Genomic DNA, 25,866 nt, shown 5'->3' with positions numbered 1-25,866 from the left:
AACAAAACCCAAAAAACAACCCAGAAATCAGTATTTGTAATTCACATATGGAGATACTGTTATTTAAAACATTTTCAACTATATCAACTTTCAACAGAAGATTGAGTAAGGAAGCATGGCAATGTGAGGACAGCTCCTTTCTCAGCCCCTCCCGGACGTACCACACAGTAAGGAGCATGCGTTAATTGCTGGCTGCAAAAACACAGGGATACCAAGCACCTCAAGTTTTGCTGTAAGGTAAATTAACTGTGGTCAGCTGTAGACTTCACTTTACTTCCTTATTACCCTAAGTGCCTTGCACTCAATGAATTTACAGTGAATTTTTAAGTAATGACTTCTTTATTATCTTATGAATAACAAAAAGCAAATCATCCTTGTTTTGTTGAGGACAAAGCCAACAAATTCCTGACTTGCCCCTGCTGAATATGTCTCTTTTTCAAGCTGTAGCATGGATGTGAACATGGCTTGGAGCTGCTGCCCTCTGCTAATGACATCCTCGTTTCCTCCTGCTCCACTTGAGGTTGCAGGACTGAATTTCCTGTTCAAGAAAAATGGAACAAAAATAGGTTGGGGAATAAAACCATATAAATAGTTTATATGGTTGCTCATAATAGCCTTTTGATACTGTGTTATCATTTGTAATATTGGAAGTGTTTTTACTTTTGTAACATTCAAAACAGGGTATTTCTGGTGGTTAAATTTCGGTGTAATTAGAGGTCTGGAAGGGAACTGTTCAAGTGTCTGCTTCCAGTGTGCTAACGCAGCACATTTGTTCTGGTATGATAATCTTGTCATACTGTTATGTGAACTGTCAGATTGATAGGTGAAGGTTTTCCTGTAATCTGAAGGATGGTGTTTTTTTCTTATTTTCAAGTATATTTTTAAGAGATTTCTCTGTCTTTTCAAATATCTGACATGATCTTTCAGTGGGACAGCACTGTAGGCTTCCCTCAGAGTAGAAGAGCCTTGTACATTGCCACCATTAACAACTGTTAATGCATTCTGCTAAGCAAGACAGTGAGCATTAATACATGATCTGCTAATATGTGCAGGCAGAAGGTTCTTCTGTTCATAGGACAGTAATTGTCAAAATGAAAGCCACTGGTTTGTGCTTCCTATTTCTCACCAGAAGCTTTTGTGATCCAGACTGTGTAATTATATCTAAAGGAGAGCTGCCCCAATTTGTCACTGAAGTAGCTGTAGAGATGTGGGCTGAAGTCACGAGGGAAGAACGAGAATGCTGTAGCATTAAAGTTCATTTGTAAGTTTGAGGTGATGACTGCTCATGATCCACCAGCTTTTTACCAAGGCTCAAAATGTTTTGCAACAATCAAGCTTACTTCAGCTTTCTTTGTATTAACACCTGAGTTGAAGGAGTTATCTATTTGCCAATATCTTGTTTTCTTAGGATAATCTTGCCTAAAATTGTATTTCAGTGTGAGTGGATTTTTTATTTCTTTCTACTTTCTTGCTGCAGGCCAAGGATGGGCACTGACATTTTCTGGATATGAAGTAGATGATTGTTCTGTATTCAATGATATTATTTTGGGCTGATGAGGCGTTAATAAGGGCAAATACTGCTAGATATCATCTGATGGTAGAAAGGAATGCATAAGTCATGATTCCTTTGGCTTCTATTTTTAGGACTTGAATTTTCATCGGCTTTAAAAACTTTTATTGTTGATCTGATTTTTATTGTTTAGCTTGCAAATTTGTGTTGTTACATGTTTGACTTCCACATCCATTAGCTAATTTCTCTTTCTTTAGATTCTTTAGGTGCTTGAAGATGGAATGAGTCAGTGTTTTGCAGGTGAAGGTTTAGACAAGTTATGGATAAAATAATAATAAAGACTCTGTCTAGATTCTTATCTGGGCACAGTAGAGGCAGATGGTTGAGAGATGAAGATGAATCTGGGTGGTCTTGATGTCAGACTGCTGTGAGCATGAATGCTCACAGCTGGGGGACGGGGAGAGAAAAAAGATCCTGAAATTTTGAAACAAGCCTATTAGTCCTTAGTTTTGCAGTGCAAGGAACCTATCTTACCTGAAAAGTTCTTCAGCTAGCTATTTTAGCATTGCTTATCTTAAAAGCAGAACCAGATAACAGTAATGCAGTCAGGAATACCTAGCTTATTGTGGGGGTATAAAAACCGATAGAAGAGTAGAGGTTTTCTGGAAGCTAAGCCTCTTCACTCCTCCCATACTTTTATTTGTTTTATTAACAAATCAGAGCTTCAACAAATGAAGCTTGGAGCATTTCGGTGGTATGGAGAAGTTTATGGAGAAGTGCATTACTAGAGCTGTAACTGAAGTGATTTCATAGTTTATTTTTAGACTCCCTGGATTTAAGCTTGCTAATTGAGGGTGAGGGTGAGAAGGGAAGGTTTGCTTGCAGTTGGGTTAAGCCAAGGTTATCTCTATTTGCCCCCAGCCTAGAAGAGCTGGCAGAAGAATTTACTGAACCTCATGAACTTGTATAAACCTGGCCTGTAACACCCCTTACCCACCCACACCCCCTTCAAGCTTTTTCAGCCTCCCGCTCCAGCCAGCTTCACTAATAAGCACACCACGATCCTGGCCAGCCCATGCTGGGAGGATATTAAATATTTTTTAGCCTAAAACTCCTGCTCCCTGCTCCTCTTTAATTTTCGTATCCACCCGTTATGCTTCTGCACACTGCAGGGAAGAACACTGTCATTCTCTCTTATCTTGTTGGCTATGAGGGCAGTTTCACAATGTCTCTATGTCTCAGCTTTTCACCTACCACAGAGTTAATGCCTTAAATTGGGCGAAATCTAGCACTCCTTTTCCCAGACAAAGGTTTTATTGAAATCTTTAGGAACTGCAGCTGGGACTTAGTGAGATTGCAGGCAGTGGTATTTAAAAGAGGTTTCCATAATGATTTGATTCGATGAAGTAACTTTTTTTTTTTCTTAGTGGAAGTAGCTTAATCAGGACCGTGCTTTCAAGTCTGAGGGTGTCTCTAGCAAACAGTTAACTGAGAGGATGTTTGAAACGTCTCATTTAGCATTTTCTTGTCTTGATGCATGGGTTCCCAGTCATTTCCACTCTTTATATTCCGTTTAAAGGCAAACTCCAGCAATGATGCAGTTTGTTTCACCTTTCCCCTTAAATGTCAGACTAGACGGTTTCAGAAGGGATAGCAACAAGACAAACCAGTATCCTTCTGGAAGGAGAAGTTATGACAGCCTGTTATCAGATGCAGCTGGTTGTGTGCAAGTGATGTGATGAAAGAAACAGCCTGTCTGATATTGATTTTACAGCACTAATAAAAGATTTGGGTTCAGGGATGGCTTTGAAACTTCCTTTCCATTGCATGCTCATTCACATATGCATGCATTCTCTCACTTGGATTGATGAAGTAACAAAAAGGTTAAAATTACTTTTTTAGGAGGAGGTGGGAATCAATTGGGGTGAGTGTAGCTGCTGAGCCTCTGGAGACAACACAGTAGTAAGCTAAATTGTCAATGAAAAGGGAATTGCCCTGTGAAGTAGTTAGTACTGATACACCAGTGTGGATTTTCACAGGAAATACTCTGTCAACCTATTGCCTGTAGAGATCCTCTGTATTGATGGTAAAAATATAGTAGAAGTGCATTTATTTTAAGATTTCAAAGAAGTTGATGAGAGGATCTGTCAAAACCCATCAGAATATCGTGTCTGCTCCTAAAAAGGGTGTGCCATGTGTCTCGTGCAGGGAGGTGTAGTGGTTTAATACTGTTGAGCTGCTCAGTTCCACTATTCCATTATTCTGCTCTCTTACTCCTTCTCCTCAGAAGGACAGGCCATATCCACCATGGCCCTCTCCATGGGCTTCAGCTTGCTGTGGAGGCTCTCCATGAGCTGTGGCCTACTTCAGGACACATCCACTGCTGCACCGTGGGCTTCTCCATGATCCCTGTGGTGCCCATGGGCTGCGGGGGGATGTCCTGCTCCACCATGGGCCTCTCCTGGGCTGCAGAAAACTTCTGCTCCACACCTGGAACTCCTCCCACCCTCCTTCTGCACTGACCTTGATGGCTGAAGGGCTGTTTCTCTCAATATTTGTCACTCCTCTCTCCCACCTGCTGTTGCCCAGCAGTTTTCTCCTTCCTTAGATCTGCTCTTACAGAGGCACAACCAGCATCACTCATGGCTGGGCTCTGGGCAGTGATGTGGAGGATGTGCCCCTTGTGGAGCAGCTGGGGATGTCTCTGATCTGACATGGGGCAGCTAAGGGGCTCTGCTCACATAGTCTATCACTGCAACTTCCTTCCCTGCTGCCAAAATCTTGTCACCTAAACAAAGTACAGTTAGTGCTGGAACGAAAGCAAATTTAGAGAACTGAAGTAGAGCAGATATACTGGTTTCTTATTAAAGAGTTTAAAGAGAATATTAAAGTAAAACCTCTAAGATAAATTTGAAATGATGCCGCCATTGACAGACATTCATTTCTGTCTGAGATATCATACATGATGGGATAATAAGAAAGGCCATGCTCATGGTATGTTCTTTTATCTTTTGCTTTTTCACTTGTGATTAAAAGAAGTGTCCAGGTATCTTTGTGAGCCTTGTGCATGGGTTGCAGTTTCAGATTTGACCCTTGTGTTCTGTTCCAACTGCAGCAGGGGATTCATCCTCTAGAAAGTTGTCTTTTTTAAAATCAGATTTAAGGGCAATCTAAACATCTGGTAGCTGGAGGGAAGCAGGAGAGCAAATTACTTCTAGTTGGACTGTGGTGAGGCCACAGACCCATCTTGCATTTAGCAAGGATATTTTGTGGTGGGAAGAGGTGGAGGCAGAAGCTGAGTACTGAGGCCAGTGCAGAGGCCACAACATTTCGGCTGTGGCAGGTTGGTATAATGTCTTCTGTAATTTACTGGTGCCTTGTGTGTATGTCTTCTCCAGTGGGCTTAAAAAAGGTTTGCATCTAACTGCTGGGTCTCTCAGAAGAAGCCACTTGAGCACGTGTTGTTATGTTTCCCTCTGGAAACCTTGATGAGCCTCTCTGTCTTGGTTGCTGACTCCACCAGTCCTCTTGGCATAGTTGCCTTGCCTCTGTCAGCTTGGTGATTTCCTAGGGCAGGCACTACTGGCAATGACTTGTGCAAAAGGTGTATGGCTAGAACAGTGCTCCTGGCCACTTACACATGTATTTAACTTCAGTTCATCAAGGCCCAATAAATGAAGCTACTAGAACTATACAATAAAAATACACTTGATTTTACATAGAAACACCTTTTAAATACTAAGCCATGCCTGGACATAAAGTATTAAAACAAACAAACAAACAAAAAACACAGCAAAACACAAAGAAATGAACAAAACACTGCTGGATGTTTCCAAGGTATGCATATGTGTATGGTCTAGGACAAGTGCCCAATTGCACAATCAGGAAAAATAAGTCTCTTGTGTTAGGATGGGCTATATTTTATTTCAGACAATCGTATCTACGTCTTTTGGTGTTAATCTGTGCCAAGATTTCTGTTTGTGGTTTCCATGTGTTCTCGCATCATGTCATTTCATCTCCGGAGTTGTTTTTCTTTTTTTATTGTCATACTCAACTTTTTGTTTCAGATGTGTAACGTTCTTCCTTTTTTTAATGTCCCAAAACAAAGCCTCTGTTTTGATTTGCTTTTTGTATTTTCTTGGTGATGTCAACTGAACCGAATGTGATGGACTAGTGGTTGAGTTTCTGTTGCTCAGCTTTTTTTTTTTTTGTTACATTGATTTTTACAGTGTAATTTCTACAACAATTAACATTCCTCCAGGCTGAGAATAGCTCTAATGGAAGCCTGTTTGTGACCTGAGAGAGCAGCAGAAGTGGTCTGGGAGTAGAAAGCTTAAACCATGAGGTTAAACAGGTCAAATGAGAAGAAACAGTCAGTTGAAAGAAGTGAATAGTATAGGGGATTAGCAGAAGGGAGGAAGATTAGTGGCTGGGTTTTGCTGTGATTGTTACTTATGTGTAGGTAAATGGTCTTTGTTCTGTCATCAACATTTAGAAGGATTTTTTTTTTTTTTTGCTAAAGCCTATATTGTTGTTTTGTCGAAATATAAAAGCTCTGGCCATTTTTTTTCTTTCCCACATAGCTCTGATTTGGAGAGATTCTGCTCTCACTAGGCATAGTTTTTTTCAGACTTCTGTTCATCATACAGAAAATGCCTTATTTTGGCAAAGACAGCTAAGGACTTGCAGTATGCCTGTTGCTTTCTCACAGGTGCATATGAACCCAATTTCAATAGTGAGACAGCACAAATGTTGCCAGCTTGTTTTACTTTTGCCATGTACAAGTAGAGTTCAAGACCAGATAGAGGAAATGCTGTGTTGACCGGTGCTTGACACTGAAATGTTTTTGATTCTTGGCTTGATTAGTTAGTTGTCTTTATCTAGTGACACAGATTTATTGTCTGTGATGGTGAAACCAATTTTTCAATTGTACATTTTTACAAATGAATACCACAGAGGGCTAAATCCCTGTGATTCATACTACTGCTTTGAAAAGTGACAATAAGCTAAGTCTTTTCTGGTACACTGTGGCTGAAGCATCTTAGCAGTGGGTTTTGGGAACAAGCAAAATTGAAATGTACATTACACTGATTTCTTGTATTCTTTGTAGGTGCCTTCCCCCATATTTAGATATTTTGGACAAGCTAAGAGTATAAATCTGTACTGTATGTGACATAAGATTGAGAACAGGGTGGCGCAAAGCTATATGGGTTTCTTTAGCTCTCCTCAGAGATTATGTGCAGTCCAGTGCAAGTTTAACACAGGATGTTCAGGGTTGTTGCTTCAGATTGCCTGCAGTGGGATGTACTGTTCTTTCTATCCTCTAATGAACAGAAACAAGAATCAGGTTCTTTTCTAAAAATCATCTTATTTTTGCTAATCTGTGATACTGTGCTAATGGTTTTCCATTTTGTACGGAAGCATCTTTCCTTGTCTTGTTATGTGTAAGGATAATGAGTAATGAGGAAATGGCTTCAGAGGTGATAAAGGACATTACGAAAGTCCTGCTGTGTGTTAACTGTAAGCTAAATTGTGTTCAGCTCATCAGCCTAAGGCACAGCTCTCCTGCTGTGTTTCATCCTTCCTTCCTCCATTCTCTGTTTTCTGATAAGCTTTGCAGTCTGGTCTTTGCCAAGAAAGCATAAAGCATTGGAAGGAAAATGGGACTTGATTGTCTTTAATGGAGGGTTGGGAAGGCGTGGAGGGAGAAAGAGAATTAAGGTTTTAATACTAAGAGCCAGCATTGATTCTGAATGCTTTTAAGGTTGTTCTGATAAAACTATTTCAAAAACAACTCCTTCAGAAATACTGGTGATCTTAACAAAATACTGTGATGGTTGGCAAAATACTGTGATGACTGGCATGCTTTTCTGTGAAATATGAACCCCACAGTAGCTAACACAGAGGCCATTATAAACCTTTGCCTCCTAAACATCCAACTGATAAGCAAAAACATTAAAAATAAATTAAAAAAAAAAAACACAAAAAAACAACCCAGAAATAGCTGTTTCCTGTCTTGATGGTTTGAATGGGTTTTTCTTCTGGAGCATACATTAGGCTCTACCAGTACTGCCCTCTGAGGACATCTCTTATGGACTTGCATCTCTCCTTGTGCTCTGCAGAGGTGACAGATCTATGTGTGGCTGGTGTCCTGTACATCAGTGGGACCACTGTGCCTACACCATGAAGTGCTCTCAAACCACTGATAGAAACCTAGTGGTGTGGCAGTATTTGCAAGGAAGGGTTTATGAAGAAATTTAGGACCTTTATCCCCAGGAACTTTTTGTTTCAGAAGTTTGTGAATCATCACCGTGTAAGTTGGTGCTTTTATGTAGTGAAAGGCAGAATTGCTGGCTTGGGTCCCAAAAATAGGATGGACTGTACCCCAGCACAGAAACAGTGCAGGGCTGACATTCCTGTTAGCAGCCTTGGAGCCAAGTCATTTCATGTCCACTAGAAAATCAAGTCATGTTCGATACTTTCCTCTATGCAGAGCTGTAAATGCACTGTTGCTCTTCCTCTGTTTCTGTGAGTACCCATGCCTGCTGTTCTGCAGCTAGCCTGTTCCACCATTGCTCAATGCCAATTTCATGTCTGCAGCACCTTGTGCTTTGCAGACTTGGGATGTCTGCACCTTATAGAATCATAGAAACATAGAATCACAGAAGCATAGAATCATAGAATTATAGAATGGCCTGGGTTGAAAAGGACCACGATCATCATCGAATTTCAACCCCCCTGCTATGTGCAGGGTCTCCAACTGCCAGACCAGGCTGCCCAGAGCCACATCCAGCCTGGCCTTGAATGCCTCCAGGGATGGGGCATCCACAACCTCCTTGGGCAACCTGTTCCAGTCTGTCACCACCCTCTTAGTGAAAAACTTCCTCCTAAAATCCTGTTGGTTGTGTTCTTCCTGGACTGTGCTCCAGCCTGTTTTGGGGAGCTCTTGTTGCAGAACCCAGAGTTCATCTAGGCTTTACAGGGAGGAAGGTTAGGTCCCTCTGCCTGCCAGGGAAACTGGTGGGAATCTGGCTGGGTGACTATGTTTCCTTGCCAGCTAATTGGATCTGTTGTTTTCATGAAACATTTTTGCTCAGCTGATTAGGATTCTTTTTTGGATGAATGAAATTCTTGTCAGAAAATACCAATCAGAGCTGGGAAAGAAGCTAAATAGAAATATATAATTAAAATAATACCAGAGAAAATTTCCAAGCATTATCTGAATGCAAGTCTTGATTTCTTTTGCTGTGGGTCAGAGGAGTGTGAACTGCCCTTTGTATCTGTGTAGTGTTGTATTCTGAGACAGAAATGTCTGGTATTTAATATTTGGTATTTTATTTTAACTGTTTCTCTGCTGAGAATTGAGAAATATCCAATATTTTTATGATAATGAAAGTCTTGGTCCAGTCTTGTATGTTACAAGGCCCTCTGCAGTTAAAAAGAAAACCAACAATCTTTTCTCTCTGGCAGCTTCTACTCTAGCAACGTAACTTACAGCAGCAGAAGAAATTGAGGAAGACATAAAAGAAGTAGCATGTAATATATTAAGTAATACAAGAGGAATCGTAGTGAATTTAATTGTCATAAGATTCAATGGAAAAATAATCAAATTTATTTTTTAAGTCTAGAGTGCACAAGGTTGAAGTGTTACTATTCTGCTGTTTCACTAAATATTTAATATCAAACATCCATAAACCATGTAAGAAACATTAGGTAAGGTATTTGAGTAATAACGGGTGTTTTCCTTGAAAATGTCAAAATGTGGAATACTTGCATCTTCTTAGTTTCTACCCTCTGTGGTAATAGGATGGCTGCGGTGAAAACTTACATCCAAAAATGCTTTGGTCTTCTGAAGGTGGTAATTTTTTTCCTGAACTGTTATAATGACTTATACTTTTTATGAGTGGTAGCAGAAGTTAAGCCAAATTTCTTCTTCCCTAAATGATTAGTTAAATTCATTGATTTAGCTTAATTCTGAGTATTTGCTAATTCTTTCTTTTTAGAGGGCTACATGGAAAAATATAGTTTGCAGTTTTTTCTTACTTTAAAAATACAGATTCATTTGTTGCCATGATTAATTACACATATAAGGAAAGTAGGCAGCTAAAAAGGAAGCGGAAGAAGCATTGGAAGCTATTTCCTTTCTGAATTGGTTTCCCTGAAACCACCAACATCTACAAACTTGGAGGTTAACATGCCATGATTTTGTTTCTATGGCCACTACTTTTCTTGGTGCACCCAAGTAGTATTTTCTAGGAACAAAATTTGTAAATGTATAGTAGATCATTTTCACAATTAGTTTTTTCTTTGTTTTTCTTTGAGTGTTAAGAATTAAGTATAAAAGATAGTAAATTATGTATGTAGATTGCTCTGAAAGTAATGTATCTATTTATTTCCATGGAAACTACAACAGAAACAAAGAACAAATAACACTACTTGATAGAGCACATTCTCAGCTACAAAACAATCTTTTTCAACATAGTCACCACCATTAGCTATGCATTTTCACCATCGATGAACAAGAGCCTGCATGCCATACTAGTAAAAATCTGCACCAGGGGTGATGACCCACTGTTGCTGTTGCCACTACCGAGACACATCACCCACCATCGTACTGTGTTCATATCCACTGTTTGGTCTCCATAAGCATTCAGCAAGTGTTGATGAATGTCAGTGGGTGCAATGCATTACGCATGGAGGAATTCAATGACACACGTTTGCTTCATAGAATCATAGAATGAATCACAGAATCATAGAATGGTTTGGATTGGAAGGGACTTTTAAGACCATTTAGTTCAAACCTTATTGCCATAGGCAGGGACTCCTCCCAGTAGACCAGGTTGCTGAAAACCCCGTCCAGCCTGGCTTTGAACAGGATGGGGGTGTCCACAACTTCTCTTGACAACCTGTTCCAGTGTCTCACCACAGTAACAACACAGTAAAAAATTTCTCCCTAATATCCAGTCTAAATCTACCCTCTTCCAGTTTAAAGCCATTTTCCCTTGTTCTGTCACTACATGCCCTTATAAAAAAAGCCCCTCCCCAGCTTTTCTGTAGGCTCCCTTCAGGTACCAGAAGGCCGCTGTTAGGTCTCTCCAGAGCCTTCTCCTCTCCAGGCGGAAGAGCTCCAACTCTCTCAGATGATGCTGAGATGCTCCAGCCCTCTGATTATCTTCATGGCCCTCCTCTGGTCCCTCTCCAACAGCTCCATGTCATTCTTGTGTTGGGAGCCCCACAACTGGATGCAGTACTCCAGGTGGGGTCTCATGAGAGCAGAGTAGAGGGGCAGAATAACTTCCCTCGATGTACTTACTGTCATGCTTTTCTTGATGCAACCCAGGATACGGTTGGCCTTCTGGGCTGCAAGTGCACTCAGCCATCTAATGTTGAGCTTTTCATCAACCAACACTCCCAAATCCTTCTCCTCAGAGCTGCTCTCAAGCCATTCTCTGCCCAGCCTGTTATTTGTGCTTGAGATTACCCTCACCCAGGCACAGTATGTTGTACTTTATACACATGTCCATGTCAATCGTCATTTTGTAAGACTGCCCCTCTTCTGCCATCTGTTGCCAGCAACAAAATGTAATGGAATATTGTCAGGAAGGTTCAACCTCTACTGCCTTACCACCAACATATGCCACTGAAGTTGTGGGTCAATATAATAAAATAGTGGGCTTTACTTTCAGAACTGCTCTCGAATTTTATTAACAAGGCTCTTTCTCTGGGCATCTTGAAACAAGATGTCCTACTAGCCTGTGCTTTGAGTCCCAGTTCAGCTTCACCTTTATACAATAAAGCAGAATTGAAGCAGTGTCAGTCTTGAGGCCACTTTTGCAATTAGTGATCAGTTGAAGGATTTATGAGCATGGACATGCTTGGGTGTGTTGTGATAGTGTTTTATGTTTGATATTTCCTTTGTCATGTACTTTGTTCACTAACAATAATTATTATAATAATAATTATTAAATCAACATTAATAACGTTCATTATATAGATTATACTTAGACCGTCTTATAAAGTAGTAAAAGTCAAGGAAAACAGTAACATGGAGCAAGTTTAGCTGACAATCTGTGGAGGCTGTGCTGCCCTTGCCTTCCCCAGGCACAGAGATGGTAGTTTTAATTTGAAAGGAGCAAGCTTCCAAGTTCTATTCCCAGGCTTCTGTTTTGAAGGACTTAGTGATCTGCACTTGCTAAACTGCCATGTAAGGATTTATTTAACTCTTTTCAGCCTCTTTTTATTATGTAAATGAAATTTTGTGTGAAAGGTTTACTCAACAGTTAATGACTGGATTTCCAGCTAATTTTCAGGCAGTGGGCTTGTTTGTTTTCATGTGCCCTGTGGCTGTAATTTTTGTGTCTTATGAGGGGAGATCTCCAATTCAGGGCTGTGACTGGCAAGAGGATAACCCAAGTTATGTGCTTACTTATATCTTCATAAAAGGCCAACTTAAAAATAATGAACTGTTAAGAAATTGTTAAGAAATCACTTCTTCAACCTACTAGGCTTGCATACCTTTTTTTCTGTGGGGAAGATCTGCAGGACTGTAGTTATTTGCAAACACGACCCCTGGGTACCTGTTTCAGCTTTTCCGCTGTCTGTAGCCTGTGCGCTTTGAGTGACAGCTGGTTTCAGCATGTGTGTTGGAATGCACTTCTGAGTGGTACTGTAATATTCTTTTCCCTTATGAAAGAAAGAAATTGGGGATTGAGCAGGGAAGGGAGGAGAGGGTGGGTAATATTTTGGGGTGCTGTGCTAAAAACCTCTTGCAGCTTAGTCAGATGTAGTGGAGTTTAGGGTGGTTTACTGAAGGTATCTACAAGCAGTGGTAAGGGGCAAATTATGAATTCTATCTCTCCTGCATGCTGGACATGAGCATGAAATGGCCCTTTCCTGGGCCAAGGGGATCCCTACCCTACATGGGCCCCTATGCTGTGTATTTTTTTCAACCCTAACCCTGTCTCTAATCTGAATGTTTCCCAGAGCCCAAGATAATGATCCCCAGTTATGACTCATAAAAGGAGCCTCTTGCAGCCCTGTTCAGAAATCTTGCATGTGGCCCCACATATCATGAGTCCTTAGAGTTTCTCTTTTCTATTTGATGTTGAACTGTGAGCCAAGGGGATAGTTAATAGAACATCTCCTTTTTGCTCCTATGGGTGTTTTCTTGGTGCTACTTTTTCTTGGTGGCAGGAGATGGATAGATTCTGCTTCTATTCCTCCTCCTTTTCTGTTCCAGTGAGGGTGACAGGCATCATGGGATGAAATGGGATTTTAAGGTAACTGTCGCAGTGCATGTGGGTTATCTTGACCTGGATTTGTACGGTTTTCCTCACCTCTATTTTGTTTCTTGATGGTGAGGTGAGATTCAGACTGTCTCTCCTGAGGTTCCCATAGCTCAAATCGCATACAGTCTTGTTCCCAAGCCCCCCACCCCCCCTTCAGTCCTCCAGAGACAGACAAAAAACACAAAAAGCCCATAAAACCCATTAAGGAAAAAAAAAAAAAAAAAAAAAAAAAAAAAAAAGCTATATTGGATAGGTCTTTGAATCGATATAAGCAATGCAAATTATTTCTTTGATGGTTCCAAGGTCTACCGTTATCATTGTTACAGAATGCGAGCACCTTACAGAAGTGCACAGAGTGAGAAGTACTTGGTTCCTGGAGCTGTCTTTTTTTCCTTCTTGCTCCCCCAGACATCTGGGATCATTGCAACTCAATTTTCCACTTTTTTGATAATATTCTTGGAAACAACATACCCAAACTCTTGGGTCAAATCAGCATTGTGTTGACACAGCAATATGATTCTGAGTGGTAAAGGTGTGAAAGTTGACTTTTAGGAGACCTTTTGGTTGTGGGGGCAAGCTTAGCACTATTTGGAGAAGGGAAGAACATCAAGGCTTTTTTTAGAAACCTCACACTAACTTGATCTTTAACTTCCCTTATCTCACAGTAGTGGTGCTGTACAGATGGTATTCCATACACTCACTACTGTTTTGTGTTTGTGTGGTGTGTGTGAGCATGCACATAAGATTTTCCTCAAGACTGCTGTGTTACAAAAGAGTTGGAATTAAAAACAGGGAAAAAGGAGAATTTCACTAGCCTGGCTGGCCAGTTGCGTGACCACACAGCCAGGTCCATTTTGGGAGTGCAAGTGTGTTTAAGTAGTCTGATTTATTTTGTTGTGGTTTAATCGATTGGTTTCTCTCCTCTTCCCTCATGTTCTCTCATATGCCAAAAAGTTCCTGCTTTATTTGTATGTATATTATTTATATATGCATTTGTCAAATGTGTTTCTGATAGGGTTTTGAAGAGAAGGATTGGGCTTCTCTGACTATTTTAATTTTTTCTTTAAGATAAAAGTATTAAAATATACTTACTATTGGTTGCCTGGATAGCAGAGCTTATGCAGAGGAGGGGATTTACTCTTCAGTATCTCAGCCATGTATCTTGGTTGAATTATTCAGTTAGTCAGCTGCTTCATGAAATATGAGTGTATGGTTGCATAAAAAATGAAGTGAAATAGTCTATCTGGCCATTCTGAATCTTAAATAAAGATAGCACTGTTTTGAATGTGTTAAAAATAACAGATTTTTCCTATTTGCAGAGATTATGATAAACCTTAAATCAGATCGTTCAGAATTAGATACCTGAAACCAGGCAGACTTTCAACACAAGTTAGATGAATGAAAGATGTACTGCAATTATCTAATGCATTTTCATGAACTCCTCAATTCTTCCTGCCTTGTGAAAGTATGTAAGGAAATGTGATTTGGTTGATCTGTATTGTCAGATTCGGTTGCACAAAAATGAAGCAAACATTGTGGCATACATTTAGGGTCAGAATTTAGGGCCAAACTAAAAAATCCAGATCTCTTTTGGTGTAAGTGACTCTGAGTTTGAGCATGAACCTCAAGGTTTGCCATCTAAACAACTCATCTCTATTCTGGTGCCCATGCATTTTTATTTTTAATGCTAAAGCAATAAAGCGTACATTTGAAGTGATTTTTTCAAGTATTATCTGGGTCTTCTGGCCTTTTCTTGTTCACACCAGCTGCTGACAGATTTGAAGGTGTGTGCCTCTGCATGTTTGAAAAAGCTATCATAGATGTTGGTAACAGCTGGGCTTTTAAATGTTTTTGGCAGTCAGCACAAAGTGCATGAACATGTACAGACCATATTTCCTTCATGTGTCAGTTTTCTAATGACCTCTCTTATTATTTGAGCTTGAGAAGCTAGAGAACTGCCTCTTGGTCCACAGAAATAGTTCCAGTTATTACGGTCAAGGATCTGAGGAACATTTTTATGATGCTGATTCATCAAATTTAGCTTTCATCTTTTGTTGGCTGTCACGGGTGTACAAACTCATGTGATTTCCCCCAAACCTCTCTAATTGAGAAGTTTCTATGGATATCTTTCCTCAGTTGTTTAAACTGAGAAAGATGCTGTTTTATCCTTTGAAGGCTGGGATTTTAGGTTACGGAACTCAGTGGTTTTTTCTCCATTAGTGGTTTAATGTGTAGCACATTCCTCAGCAAGGTAATTGAATGCAACATTTTAAATTTAGTCACATGCAATCATATAAGTGTATAATAGAAAGAAATTTGTGTTCACAGATGCTCTATCTATCTGATTCAGGTGTAAAAAGGTCTCCAAAGACAAGGTAGTCCAAGCCCTGTACAGCAGTAACTCTGGATGCATTTCCAGCACATCAGGAGAACATTACAGTTTATATACAACATGACTGTATAAGAACTGATTGCAAATTCCCAAACCATTTGCATAAACCACAAACTGCCAATTACCAAGCCAGCAAACTCAGCCATAACCCCTGCAGTACTCTATGTGCGTGTGTGCATCATGGGATCTTTCTGATACACCTCAGAGGTCATCATGTGGTACCTATGCTTGTGATGGTGTTTTTTAGTATGTGCTGCAGAACCTCTCCATATGAGATCATCACAGTTGGCAGTTGTGGCTATGAGTTCTTAGTCTAATTAATCCAGTTTTATGTATTAGTTCTATCCCCCTCTCCTTTATGTTTTTAACATGAAGGCTTGTGATTTTCTTTCTTTTCACTCTCAAGCTTTTAGTTTGGACAAGGATCTCACTGGCTAAGTCTCAAACTTTTTCCACATGCAAACAAAATGTGATTTATTTATTTTATAAAATCAAAGATTCACTATTCTTCTATAGAGCTAAGTGTATTGCTGATAAAACATCTTTTTTAGTCTCTTCAAAATATTTTGCAGAAGTGACTTTTAATTTGGGTTTCTCAGCATTGGAAGAGCCTGTAGTGCAGTCCATGGGACTGAATCTTGGGATGTCTCTGATCTGCCAGGGCCCAGTGCTTTTAGTTCACTCTGAATAGCTCCCAGTGTTACAGATGCACACTTTAAAACAGCGTTTCTAGTCTGGAACACCTGATTTTGTTGGCTTTCTTCCAAAGTCATAGAAGCAGATCCTGCACACACATGCACATACGTGTGTGCAAATTCACACGACATGATTTAGAAGATGAGTTTTTATAGTAATTCTGTATAAAAATTAAATACAACTTTAAGAATAGATAAGTGGTACCACAGCATATTTTTACTTGCATGAGCAAAGTGCAACTACAGAGTTTTCTGTACTTAATGTTTGCGATGGATCTTTATTACTGCTGACTTAGTGAGGCTGAAGTCATTGCAGTACCTGTTGGTTGCTAATCTAACAGCCACCAAACCTCTGCAGATGGAATTTTAAGATGGGCATGTGCTATTGTGTGTGCCTTACATAGTGGCAAAGGGTGTAAGCAAGGGGCATGCTGTGCTCAGTGTTCTCTATGCATTACGGAGCGATTGCTGTGCTCATTCAGTAAATTAAATAAAAGCTACTAAAAGCCAGAAATAGTGGAGGCTACAGAGTACAAGAAAACCTACTTCTGGGGATAAATTTGTGTTTTCCTGACACAATTTGGCTTTCTTTCATAGCATGAAAGATCGGTAAGCTTTCTTTCTCAGGGCTCTGCTTTAACAGCACGTTCCAAGTTGTGTTTTTGCTCAAGAAGTGATTTTAATTTCCTTTTTTTTTTTTTTTTTTTTTTTTGTAAGGAAACATCCAGACAAATTTTGGAAGAGTTTGCAGTGCCTAACTGGGTTTTATTGCAACTGAACATGAAAATACATCAAATATAGAACTATACTATGTCATAAAAGCATTGTGCTTTGTTGTTGTCTTACAGTCATTTAACCTTGAATTAGAGCAATGTCTTTGACTTGAATATGTGCAAGAACTAATATGAGTTAATTGTTTTAAAGCACTTACTATGATAGTTTTACTTTTTTCAGTTCATTATATTATGTTATTAAGTGTTCCCATCCTGCTCTCCCTTTCTTCATTTCAGACTAGGAGCCACAGAGCAGTGAGGATTTATGCATCTGGAATAGAACTATGAATGGGATTGCAGGATTTACATGGAGGACTCTGAAATCCCTCACTTCCTGCTCCAGGAAGGGTAGGTGAATGGGATAATTCATAATTAACTTGGTCCTTACTTCAGAAGGTTGTTAGTCAAAACAGGAAGATATAATTCAGATGAATGTATGTGAGAATAGAAGAGACTTCAGATGCAGACACACCCCTTAATTGCAAACACCAGACTTCAGAATTTTCTGTTCCTGTTTAGTGGAAAGAGGGTTCCCATAAAGAGTAGCATGAGGTTGCTACAAATTACCCCTCCCTCAGCCTGATCCCCCAGCTGATACAGAGCTTTTGTATTTGGTAGCTTTTCACCCAAAGTTGGAGAGTTCTGAAATGATGTAAGGGGACTAGAGATGCACAAGTTGTTCCTAGCAGCTGCAGCCCAGGTTTGGGTTTCTCTTGCATCCATCTCTTACTTCTTCACTGCCCACAGAAGGGAAGAGAGAAATCAGGAGCCAAACCCTTTGGATCGGTGTGAGTTCACTTCCGGCTCTTTCTTTGTTTCTCACTGATGCATAGGGCCATTATGAGAGAATGGCACATAACTGATATTGAAACTAAATCATTTCTTTCTTGTTTCTTTCTACCTTGAAAGTATTTAATGCATACAGACTTCAAGTTTTGATCTGTGAATGAGATCTATGCTTCTTAGTACAATCTGTTCAGCAGGAGTAGATACAACTTCTGTTGTAAAAGTGTAAGACTGTGGAGCTCTTAAAATTTTTGCAGGGGTTCACAATTCATCCACGTAGGGTGGATCAGGATTTTGTTTGTAATTCTGTGTAAGTAATGATGTTGAACAGTGCCTACGAGTGTGAACTCTGGATAGCAGATATCACTATCTGCATAACTCCTGAGGCAAGCTGTGACACAATAGTAAAGAACTAGTAAAATTGAACTCTAACACAAGAACTAGTAAAACTGAGCTCTAATGCAGGCAGATTAGCAGCAGAATCTTTGTATTAATTTGAATGTTCTAATAGCATAGGTTTGTTTTGTCTATTTAAGCAGGGCTAAAAATAGAAGCTGCATCATCCAGGGCAGCGTGGGATGGCTTCCTAAATGAGTCTTTCCCTTACATGAGTGAGGACAGATAATCCCCCCAAAAAGACATGAGTCTGGGCAGGACTTCAGAAAGCCAGCACTGAGATGTTGTCACACTTCCTACAGCACTGCAACCCAGAGGGAATGGGACAGGAGGAATGGTTCTGATGATGATACTATTGCCTTCAAGATGCTAGGGAGGAAGTCTGAAGCTTTTCTTGAACCACAAATCTGCAACTCATGGAGAGGAAGGAGAAGTGTATAGTGAGGTGGAGCAGGTTACAGCAAGGTGTGGGTGCATCTTGGCACATGGAGGGGGAGCAGGACAGGCAGCAGAACAGCAACGCTGTCAGTAGTATGTTGGAGTGGCTGGAGCTCTGTGAGCAGAGGAAGAAAGCAAATGCAAGCGACTTCTCCAGAAGAAGGAGTGGGATGAAAGGATGCAGTAGGGTGAAGAGGGTGGGAGTATTCCTGTTGAATGATATACAACAAATACTTTCTTCCCTCTGTAGGTGTTTTTTGCTGGGCTGTATTTGAGTGTAAATTTGAGAATCTCCATCCTCTGCAGAGAGAGAAAAAGTGAAGTAAAGGTTGAGAGCCAGGAATAAAACTTTTGTGAACTGGAGGAAAAATCAGGGGTGAAAAGTGTACAGGCAATAATAACAAAAAATATTTTTTTGGAGGGGAAATTTGCAAGATAGGGGATGGGAAGGATGGGAAAGCATCGTCACACTGCCCTCAAATGTTTGGTTTGGTAGAAGGGGACTGGGGAAGCAACATTCCTCCCACTGTAAGCAAGGATCAGGTTTGTGACTGCCTGAGGAATATGAACATCCTGAAAACCTACAGGTCTTGATGAGGTACATCCCAGAGTCCAAAGGAAATTGGCTGATGTGGTGGCCAACCCACTCTATGGTACTGGAAAGGTCATGGCAATCAGGTGATGTTTGGATGATGGAAAAAAGGCAACATCACAACAATTTTTAAGGGTAAAAAGGATTACCTTCAGTGGACTGATCAGTAGACAAAGAACTGGCTGCAGGATCTAGTCCAGAGAGTGATGGTCTATGGCTCAATGTCAGGTTGGAGATCAGTGACAAGTGATGTCCCCTAAGGGTCCGTACTGGGACCAATACTCTTTAATATCTTCATCAGTAATGCTGACAGTGGGGTGGAGTGCACTCTCAGCAAGTCTGCTGATGACACCAAGCTGTGGGGTACAATTGACACACCAGAGGGATGGGATGCAATCCAGAGGGATTTAGACAGTCTTGAACAGAGGGCCCAGGAGAACCTCATGAGGTTCAACAAATCCAAATGCATGGTATTGCACCTCAGTTGAGTCAACATCTTGTACCAATACAAGCTAGGAGATGAAAGGTCTGAGCACAGCCCTGGTGAAAAATACCTGGGGGTACTGGTGGATGGCAAGCTGGACATGAGCCAGCAGTGTGCCCTCACAGCCCAGAAAGTCAACCATACCCTGGGCTGTATCAAAAGATGCATGACCAGCAGGTCGAGGGAGGTGATCCTGCCCCTCTGCTGTGCACTGCTGAGGCCTCACTGGGAGTATTGCATCCACATGTGGAGTGCTCAGTACCGGAGAGCTCTGCGCTCATTTTCTCCAGATTGGAGAGAGATGGATTTGATGAGTGGACTGTTTGATGGACAAAGAACTGGCTGTGGGATCAAGTCCAGAGAGTAGTGGTCAATGCCTCAGTGTCTGGACGGAAGATCTGTGACGAGCACTGTCCCCCAGGGCATCAGTGCTGGGATCCATACTCTTTACTGTCTTCCTCAGTGATGCTGACAGTGGGGTCGAGTGAACCCTCAGTTAGTCTGCTGATGATGCCAAGCTGTCGGGTGCAGCCAAGACACCAGAGGAATGGGATGCCATCCAGGGAGACCTAGACAGGCTTGAGCAGTGGGCCCAGGTGAATCTCATGATGTTCAACAACTACAGAACGGCAGTCCTGAATAACCGAGGATGTCCCAGTGTACTGGAGATGAGCAAATGTGATGCCCATCTTCAAAAATGGCCAGAAAGATGATCCTGGTAGCTACATACCTATAGACCTCAGTCTCACCTCAGTGCCCGGGAAAGTTATGGAACGGATAATCTTGGGAGCCATCATGGACCAATTAAACATCAACCAGGGAATCAGGCCCAGGCAGCATGGGTTTACGAATGGTAGGTCCTGTCTGACAAACCTGATTTCATTCTATGACAAGGTGACCCGCTTAGTGGATGAAGGTAAGGCTGTCGATGTGGTCTACCTGGACTTCAGTAAAGCCTTTGACACTGCCCCCCACAGCATTCTTAGTGGGAAGCTGGCTGCTCACGGTTTGGATGGGCGTATGCTCCGCTGGGTGAAACACTGGCTGTATGGCCGGGCCCAAAGAGTTGTGGTCAATGGAATTAAATCCAGTTGGCAGCTGGTCACGAGCGGTGTCCCCCAGGGTTCGCTACTGGGGCCACTTCTGTTTAACATCCTTATTAACAGTCCTGATGAGGGGATTGAGTGCACCCTCAGTAAGTTTGCAGATGACACCAAGTTGGGAGGGAGTGTTGATTTGCCAGAGGGGAGAAAGGCACTACAGAGGGACCTGGATAGACTGGATTGATGGGCCAAGGTTAACTGTATGAGTTTCAACAGGGCCAAGTGTCGGGTCCTTCATTTTGGTCACAACAGCCCCAGGCAACCCTACAGGCTTGGGGAGGAGTGGCTGGAAAGCTGCCTGATGGAAAGGGACCTCGGTGTACTGATGGACAGTTGGCTGAATAGGAGCTAGCAGTGTGCCCAGGTGGCCAAGAAGGTCAGTGGCATCCTGGTTTGTATCACGAATGGTGCGGTGAGCAGGGCTGGGGAAGTAATCCTGTCCCTGTACTTGGCACTTGTGAGGCCTCACCTCGAGTACCATGTTCAGTTTTGGGCACTTCAGTACAGAAAGGACATTGAGGTGCTGGAGCAGGTCCAAAGAAGGGCAACAAGGCTTGTGAAGGGCTTGGAGAATATGTCCTATGAGGAGCGACTGAAGGAACTGGGGCTGTTTAGTCAGGGGAAAAGGAGGCTGAGGGGAGACCTTTTTGCTCTCTTCCAACATCTGAAAGGTACTTACAGCGAGAGTGGGGTTGGTCTCTACTCACTTGTGACAGGTGACAGGACGAGGGAAAATGGCCTTAAGTTGTGCCAGGGTACATTTAGGTGGGATATCAGGAAAAACTTCTTTACTGAAAGGGTTACTAAGCACTGGAGTAGGCTCCCCGGGGAGGTGGCTGAGAAACCATCCCTGGATGTGCTTTAAAAAATATTTGAATGTGGTGCTCAGGGACATGATTTAGCAGAGGGTTGTTAGTTAGGGTAGTGTGGTTAGGTTGTGGTCAGACTCGATGATCTTTAAGGTCTTTTCCAGCCTGAGAAATTGTATGATTCTATGAAAAGCACGGCCTCGCACCTGGGTTAAGACAACCCTCACTACCATGATAGGCTGGAGGATGAAAGCACTGAGCACAGCCCTGCCGAGAAACACCTGGGGGTACTGCTGGGTGGCAAGCTGGACATGAGCCAGCAGTGTGCCCTCTCAGTACAGAAAGCCAACCGTACCCTGGGCTGCGTGACCAGCAGGTCGAGGGAGGTGATCCTGCCCCTCTGCTGTGCACTGCTGAGGCCTCACTGGTAGTATTGCGTCCACATGTGGATTGCTCAGTACTGGAGAGACACGGACCTGTTGGAGCACGTCCAGAGAAGGGCTGTAGACGTGATCCATGGAATGGAACACCTCTCCTGTGAGGAGGACAGGCTGAGAGAGCTGGGGCTCTTCAGCCTGGAGAAGAGAAGGCTGCAGGGTGACCTGATAGCGGCCTTTCAGTATCTAAAGGGGAGCTACAGGAAAGGGGACAGACTCTTGAGTAGGGTCTGTGGTGACAGAACAAGGGGAAATGGTTTCAAGCTCAGGGAGGGTAGGTTTAAATTAGGTACAAGGAAAAAACCTTTTGCAGTGAGGGTGCTGAGTCACTGGAACAGGTTACCGAGTGTTGTTGATGTTGTTGATCTGTTTTAGATCCCTGCTTTAGGAAGACATATAGTGGTAAAAGGGAAGATATATAGTGGTAAAACTGAATTTCTAGGTTTCTCATCTTTATTCACCAGTATAATGCAAATGGCAGCTCCCATTGGAGGGAAGAAACTTCAACATGGCAAGGAAATGAAAATGCTTACTATATTTGTTTGCATGCATGAAGAATGCTCTAACGCAAATGTGTGAAAACAGCAGAAACATTTTGGTAATGCCTTCTGGACTTTCTGAGTTTCAAAGAGAGGGAGTGCCTAGGTTCAGGCAGCTGAGTTACCATGAGCCTGCAGATCCACACCTGAGTGCCTTGTGCTTTAAAATGTGCTCTGTTTTTCCAATCTTTCATATGTTGACTTGCTCAGGAAAAACAAAACAAAACAAACAAAAAAACAAACAAAAACAAACAAACAAAAAAAAACCCCAACGTTTTTAATGCTTGTTTTGAAGTTTGTCATAAACAGGTTCAGTTATACACTGGCCTGTGTATTCACCACTTAAGGTAAGATTAAAATGATTTTGCATGTTTCGCAGATTTGTATGAGTAGTATTTGTTCTGTAATGGGTAAGTGGGCTGTGACCTGGAGAGATGTGGCTTCTGTCAGAAAGCAGAGCAGGCCTCAGGCTGCTGTAGTATCTCAAGTTGGCATAGACTTTCAAAAGAACACTATGCTTGGCGAGGCAGAGAGTGGCTGTAGTCAGTTTTGCCTCATGCCTGCGTTTTCTTGGCTGTCAGTGTGTTTGCGAAGTGTGTGTGATATGTTAGTTTTATCAGTGGGATACACTGGAGTTGGCAACACAAATATATGCCAGAAAAGTGCTTTTTACCCTTATCTGTTCTCATAAAGTTTCTATGTTATGTTATATGGAGCCGGGAAGAATTTTATTTTAGCAGCTGCTTAAATATGTTGAAAATATTTTCTTCCAGGCAGGGTGATGTGTTTTCCAGGACTTCCCATCTTATTCCACTTTCAGCTTTTGTCTGGGCTGGTTCTCTGGTGTTTGTGACCCCATCCTGGTTCCTCAGGCACCCAGCAGGGCTGACACCAAAGCAGTGCTGCTGCACGTCTGCTTTTCACTGCTGGAAGCAAATACTGGAAATCTCTCTGTATGCTTGGGAATGTTTCCATTCCTAAACATACTAGCTAAGGAGCTTTACCTCATATGAATTGCCTGGCCTTGTTGCTCTGTGCCTGTTTCTAACCCTGTACATTCATTATTTTTATTATTTTAAAACCTCTCAGAATATCAGTAGTGCAGGCATTCCTTTGTACCTGTAAAGATGCTGACCTAGCATCAAATGGAGGAGTATGATGAAGTGATAAATGTTTCAAGCCTCTGGCCTTTTATCTCTAGTCTTTCTTTTTCTTTCTTTTCTTCTTCTTCTTCTTTTTTTTTTTTTTTTTGGTTTGGTTTTGGTTTGTTTTTAAGTGCTTCTCAAATTTAAGTGATTGAAAAGGTTTCCAGATCTGATAACCGAAAAGATTTCAAGTGAAACTTCTGGCTCCTATCCTGGTATGAGATCATACAATGTGATATTAGCTGAATTTGTATCAGAATTTGAAAAGAAAATGAAAACATGTTACTGTTAGTCTCCCTCAGCTGTTTTACAGTTCTGCTGTGCAAATGCTTCCTCACTTGTTAATTTCCATGTACCATTTTAAAAGCTTTCAAATACATGCATGAGTGTGTGAATATATTTTCTCTACTAATAATGCACTAAATTTATACTCTTTTGATCTTTTATTCTTGCTTAGCAGGACTCATTTTTTTAACAGAAGTTTGAAATGCTATGTAGCTAAGAAAACTCTTTTGAGAGTAAGGTTGCCCTGTTTCCATTTCAAAACTAAATCAAACTAAAGTAATAGAGCCAGAGTATCTTTTCTTCAGCCTTTGTATCTGCGTGCTATGATAGGTATCAGTGAAAGCAATGGTCTTGTACATGTGTATGTACCTAATGAGGGTAAACGTGTGTCAATTGTATGTGTTTTGTGGGTTTCCTGTACAGAAGTAAAATAAGATAAATAATGCCTTCATTTAGACCTTTCGATTACAGAGTGGGACTGAACTAGAAGGTTGCAAAGCCAAGATATAGAAGGCAAGAAAGTTGTACAATTAAAGCTACTCATTCAACCTCTTGGTAAATATTCATTTTGATTGCCTTTAATTAGAGGATTGTGTACTGTTTTCTCATACAAGGCCTGTATATCATTCAGCACGCAGCATGGCTAATGCATAATGAGTGGGTAGGTTGTTGATGTTTTGTTTCTCACCATTTATTGTATGGCCTTATTTACTGAGTGCTTGACAGATGGTGCACTGTACACAGAACTATTCACTTCCTCGTGGAGTTTTTTTTTTTATGGTATTAGCACCATAAAGAATTACTTTACTGCACATTTTTCAGGAAATCTTTATCAAAAGTGGAAAAATAGATATGCATGCACATTTAACCAAACTTGGAGCCTCAGCTCTTGATTTTCTAGGGGAAGATGCCCATCACTTTTGCATCAGTGGAAGTCTTTAATGGGGGATCTAGCGGGTTTTATTGTCTCTTTACCTTTCTCTTCTGAATTCTGTAGCAGAATACAAGAGTAAGACAAAGCCCACACTGGAGCATGAGATATCTCCAGACTCGAGACATTTGGTGGAGATACCCTAAGCAGCTATAGCTTCCCTGTGCCCCACACATTGTTTGCATCTTCCTGTTGTTGGCTGCATGTCAAAACATAGGCTTGCCATATTGGCAGTCCTCTGTTACAGTTGAAAATAACAATGCTACAGATATTTTGTCCAGAAAGCTTAGAGCATTACCCCAGCATCTCACTCTACTGCTTTATATGCATATTTAAAGCCTGAGGGAAATTAGCAAAGCTTTAAACTGTACAATAAACTACAGGAAGAAAACACCCTTCATCTGGTTTCTGTCTTTGAGACTGTAAGCTCTTCAGGCCGGAGACCGTGCCTTCCCATATGTCGATAAAGCATTTCAAGCACTACATTAGTATAAACACCAGCAGATGAGGTCATAATATATCAAACAACATAATTAAATCAGTGCTTTATTCACTGTCTGTGTCTCATTATGGCTGCCTCCTAGGTCACACTACCTCCTTGAAGATCATGTAAGAACTCGAATGTTATAACAGCCCTCACAGAAACATTTGCTTTGAAGCTGATACTATTCAAAACCAATCTTCAGAAAAAAAATGTATTTTTGTAAAACGTGGTCCTATTTTGAAAAAATCATGTAAATGGGAAATGTTTATTGATTTTTGTCATAAATTGCCATGCTCACAGACACTAATTATGCGCTTGTGACGGCTTTTTCTTGATTGATTATAGGTCTGAAAGCTCTTGAGTGAGTAATGTATTAGAATGGTCTCCACTTCTCCAAGGGGAGCACAAGCTTGAAGTGGGGCCTGCTGTAAGTCACCTGACTTCAGGCATCAGAGTGAAACTGGCAGGTTCAAAGCTTAACTGCTGCATTAACTTTTGTCTGCTACTTTGAAGTCAACTCACTTTAAATAGGAAAACACTGTAAGTAGGATCCTCCCTACACTTTCACAGTTCTGGTACCCACACTTTAATTCTCACGTTATATAAGCACCTATATGTGTTTTATAGTAATAGATCCTTGTGTGTGTTTTACAAGAAAGTAGGCTACTGATTTTGTCTGAGCAGTAGAAGTGCTTTGAAGTCTGAAGTCATAACTGTAGATATGCACGTAAGCCTCATGCCTCACCAAGTTTGATGCCTTAGGCGTGTGTTATTGCTTA

General features: G+C 41.2%; 1 long non-coding RNA gene across 50 annotated transcripts in view; it reads left to right on the top strand.

Moving 5' to 3' along the window:
* LOC124417794 overlaps positions 1-25,866 on the top strand; it is a 320,851-nt gene that overhangs the window by 113,205 nt on the left and 181,780 nt on the right. For 46 of the 50 annotated variants that reach the window (XR_006936143.1, XR_006936169.1, XR_006936141.1 and 43 more), the window contains one exon: positions 16,896-17,006. The exons of the other annotated variants lie outside the window; for them this stretch is intronic. This is a non-coding gene — a long non-coding RNA (uncharacterized LOC124417794). The remainder of the gene's footprint in view (positions 1-16,895; positions 17,007-25,866) is intronic. 50 annotated transcript variants of the gene reach the window in all.

The sequence above is a fragment of the Gallus gallus genome, chromosome 2, assembly GCF_016699485.2.
Source record: "Gallus gallus isolate bGalGal1 chromosome 2, bGalGal1.mat.broiler.GRCg7b, whole genome shotgun sequence".
In the NCBI taxonomy this organism is placed as follows: domain Eukaryota; kingdom Metazoa; phylum Chordata; class Aves; order Galliformes; family Phasianidae; genus Gallus; species Gallus gallus.
This window is presented reverse-complemented; position numbering and strand designations above follow the sequence as displayed.